This window comes from Zea mays, chromosome 3 (assembly GCF_902167145.1).
Source record: "Zea mays cultivar B73 chromosome 3, Zm-B73-REFERENCE-NAM-5.0, whole genome shotgun sequence".
NCBI lineage: Eukaryota > Viridiplantae > Streptophyta > Magnoliopsida > Poales > Poaceae > Zea > Zea mays.
The window spans coordinates 169,702,081-169,706,475 of NC_050098.1; the positions used below are offsets into that span (position 1 = coordinate 169,702,081).

At 46.6% G+C, this 4,395-nt stretch overlaps 1 pseudogene across 1 annotated transcript; it reads left to right on the forward strand.

Moving 5' to 3' along the window:
- Positions 1 to 803: 803 nt before the first annotated feature.
- Positions 804 to 3,796, forward strand: LOC100279018 (TBC1 domain superfamily pseudogene; annotated as a pseudogene). The gene is made up of 8 exons (NR_163977.1): positions 804 to 932; positions 1,016 to 1,109; positions 1,501 to 1,600; positions 1,693 to 1,898; positions 2,345 to 2,443; positions 2,524 to 2,967; positions 3,304 to 3,421; positions 3,503 to 3,796. The product of NR_163977.1 is annotated as a TBC1 domain superfamily pseudogene (transcript).
- The last annotated feature ends 599 nt before the right edge of the window (positions 3,797 to 4,395 follow it).

Genomic DNA, 4,395 nt, shown 5'->3' on the forward strand with positions numbered 1-4,395 from the left:
TTATTACCACGTACTGTAGGAGTATATGCTGTACATTATCCTTATCTCTCTCTCTCTTGCGGGACAATCCTATCCAATCTGCTTCTGATCTCGCACTGGCTGTCTGATGATTGCGACAAAAGATTGTCTGCAGATCACAGGCTAGTTGCGTAGGTGAGGTATAAACATTGTTGCCGTCCACATCGGCCGTCGTGGGACTCTCTCCCTCTCTCGTAAATAAACAAATTTCCACAAGGATTTAGAAGTTCCCAACAAACAAGCACAGCTCTGAAATAGAGTATAATAATAATATCTTCGCTGCCCACGCGTGGTTGGTCGATCTGAACCGGGAAATACATGGGATGTTGTCATTTGGTCACTTCCACGGTCTTCTTCTGCTGTTTCGTTGCTTCACGTCCAGACCATATATGATTAAGACCAGGAAAATAGTCACTCTTTTTTTTAATGACAAGAAAATTTTTATATGTTAGATAATCCCGATGCTTCTATCTACAAACTTGATGAGTCTTGTATATGTTGAGGGTAGTCAGTCATCTCTGAGGGAAAACAAAACGTGAACCTGGTTGCTAGCGGGCTTCTATTTCTGCATGGGCCATACGACCGTACCCCTACCCCATACAGGCATCTTCAACTAGATGGGCCTGGCCGCTTGGGCTTTATGTGTCCGGAGAAGGAAGCATATCGTCCTCTGGACGAGGAAGGCCCATCCCGTGAAAAAGGTGCAGTAACCGATGCGAACCGGCGGGCGATCTGGACGGTGCATTGCTATCGGGGCCAGGCCAACCGGCACGTTTCCGAAGCCTCACGGACGGGACGGGTCACGGGTGCACCATTCTTGACGCCCACCCAAATCCATGGCGAGCTCGCCGCGATCTCCGCCGGCGCCTACGCCGGAATTCGAGATCTCTCGGCAGTCCCGCCTCTTTGCGGCGGTAAGGCCTCCTGCTGTTTGCGTCTTGCTTGGTTTTGGTTTGTTGGCTTTCTGGCTTAGGGGGTCGGGGCTGGACGCTTGCAGTTGTCCAAGAAGGTGATATAGGTCTCGATGAACTGAGGATGCTGGCGGCTCAGGGAGTCCAGACGCGGCGGGCGTCCAGGCGACCGTGTGGAAGGTACTTGATTGGCTCGCCTTCCGGTATATTTTTTTTTACCGTTTGTTCGGTGGTCAGAGCATGAGCATCAGAGGCTTTGGTATCTGAGAAGCTGACCTCATTGAGGCAACGGTACTGCGATCTGCTGCGAAGCGAATAGTTTTTCATTGTAGGATAGGATGGCCTTAATTTGCACGTATGATTGTACTGTACTGTATCCAGTCCTTTTTCTCTAGGAAATTTTTATTTGCCCTTTTGCTTTGGATGCTAATGTGCGGCTGAAACTGTCTACTTGTTTCTCATCACCCTTTGGTGAAGAAGCATTCTGATTCCGTCAGTAGTGGAAAGGTTGCAGTCAAAGCTTTTGGTTTTGCCTTTTCAGTCACTGACAGTGCATGTTATTGTTGTGCAGCTGCTACTGGGCTATCTGCCCAATGACCGCGCGCTGTGGCCTGTGGCTGTGGGAGCAGAGGAGCTGGCAAAGAAGAGAGGACAGTACGCTGCTTTCAAAGGCGAGTTCCTTAGAAACCCTGTAAGTCACTGCAGATTCTGCTCATACTTATGGTATCTTGATTGCAGTTTTTGTTGCACATATGGTATCTAGTTTATGGCCACCAATGCCTGACTAGATAGATCCTCTCCCAAAAATAGAGACCCCGAATCCTGAATTTGCTAAAGTGCAAACAGAAGGCCCCACTACAACGTAAATGCAGAACATGTTCACAATGGGTTCCTGCACAGGTCAGAGTAACCCGAGAGGAGCACCCTTTAAGCCTTGGGAAGACCAGTGCTTGGAATCAGTTTTTTGAGGTATATATAGTCCGCCTTGTGATGCTATAACTCTTTATTATTATGTTTATAGTATGGCTAGAAGTTCAGTTCACCTCTAGTTGGTAACCACACTTTTAGTTTTAGAGTTATGCATATGGCAGTCTTCGTTGTTTTTTTACAGCATTTATTACTTTGATCATAGCAAGAATCAAGTGGAACTGGATACTGCAATTGGCGTAATTTCATTATTCCTGCTTCACGATCTAGGTTCACTGTGGTTAGAGAAAAATAATATGATGTAAGAAGTCTGTGAGCCAACAACTATCCCATTATTTTGCCATTTATTTTCAGGAAAAAACAGCTTTCTGTCTGACTATGCATGCGTGCAGTGTGTACCTGCACATATGCTGTATGAACTCATTCGCCCTCCTTTATGCTTTTTTATTGGTAACTGATGCTGTCTGGAATTTTTTCTTTCACAACAGTACTCGGAGATTATGGAGCAGATTGACCGCGATGTAAAGCGCGCCCACCCTGACATGCATTTCTTCTGTAGCGACTCGTCTTTTGCAAAGTCCAATCAGGTAAATCTTCACACACACTCTGAGTTTAAACAGTGTTGTCAGATCCCTGTCTGATCTTTTCTTTTTATTATTCTTACCAGGAATCTTTGAAAAATGCACTGTTAATCTTTGCCAAGCTGAATGCTGGAATAGGATATGTACAAGGATGAATGAAATTCTGGCACCGCTCTTTGTATTTCGGAGTGATCCGGATGATAAAAATGCTGTATGGAGTAAGAGATTGTTTTTACCAAGTTCTTAGTGCCCTACATATAGTACTGCTGATAGCCGAAGCTTTCCTGTTCAGTTTGGTCATTACTATCTTTTGTTGCATAATGCTGCCTGGAATCCTTGTTGAAATTTGCGGAAGCGGGTTCATTGTTTTGTTTCGTCGAGCTGGTTAGTGGGTTTAGAGACAACTTCTGCCAGAAACTAGACAACAGTGCTGTTGGAGTTCGAGCTACACTAGCTGACTAGCCAAGTTATCACAGCTTGTAGCAAAGCATGATGGAGGTCTCCAACAACATTTGGAAATAACTACAGAAGTAAGTCTTTACTTGCTATGTAGTGCCAAGCTACTTGCTGCCTTGAGGATTGTTTTCTGTTTGGTCTTCAAGGTCACTTATTATTGACATGAATTAGACTTAAAAGTTCTTACCATGGTATTCTCAAATACCACAGTATTGTTCCAATACCGCAAGAAAGCTGTGTTCCCAAACACCCCCTAACAGAAATCTAGGTGTTTCTTCATGGTATATGTCTTCAAATGGTTTAGCTGTACCTTTTTGAAAGTGTCATCTTTTTTGAAAGCATCATAACAACTGTTTTAAGGCAGGTGCCTGCAGCTCTCATTGACCAAAAAAAAAACATGCTCTCTGTAGGTTAATCCCCAGTTCTATGCGTTCAGATGGATACCGTTACCGCTGACCCAGGAATTCAACTTCGCAGATACCATTCACATTTTGGGACACAGTATTAAGTGATCGTGATAGCCTCCAGGTGAGCGCACACACTGTTTCTTCTACTCTTCAAAGATCTTTGGTTCTGGTTCTTCACCTAAACTTCATCTACCAAACACAGGATACCTTGCTCAGAATTACCTGCCAACGAACATCAGCCATAACCTCTACTCCGCCAACAAATTGCAGTGCACCGATCTCTTTTGCGCCCGAAGCGCTGCTGTGTTTGTTCAGCCGGGTGTGGCTGAGTCCCAGCAGCATTGCAAAAGGAATACAGAACTGAACCCTTGCGGCGACGGTTTATTTATCATGACCATTAACCTGACGCCCTGCATGTTGTAGCCTGTACATGTTCACCTGACAACGATTTATTGCATCCCAGTTAATCAAGGTGAATAATAAATTGTATCCTGCCATGTTTACGCTACACCTGGGACACATACAACAGAACAGAACAGAACAGTTGGCGGCAATCACACAACACAGTGTAGATCTCACCATTGTTGGTTTGCTGCTGCCATTCTTCTGCACTGTACGGTTTCTTTTACTACTGCTGAAGTATCACTACAGGGATAGAACTGAGAACCCATGTATGGTACGTATGGTTGATATATGTGCGCGCCAGTCATGCATGCTCGCTCATACAGGTGCGCGTTAGTGTCCCCCCCCAGAATTCCATACCCCAGAACAGTGCTGTGTTTTGGTGGAGGGAGGAAGGGGGCAGCTTCGGTGACGCCGAAAGGCTACACCGCTACGACTGGCCCTTTGCCCCTCGTTCCCAGAGCTGCTCAGCTTCAGCTTCACAGCTCCAGAAGTGCCGGCGCGCGTGCCGCTTCCTCCGCATTGGGCGATGCCCAGCTGGCTGGCAGTTGGAGCTGCGGACGGACGCGGCCGCCGGCGCAGCCGCGCTGGTGCAGGGTGTTGAGATCCTCAAGCCGGAAGGCCGGAACCGGAAGTTGTCCGGAACCGGTCTCGGTGCAAGTGACAGGCGAGCTGCTGCACCGCAGCACCGTC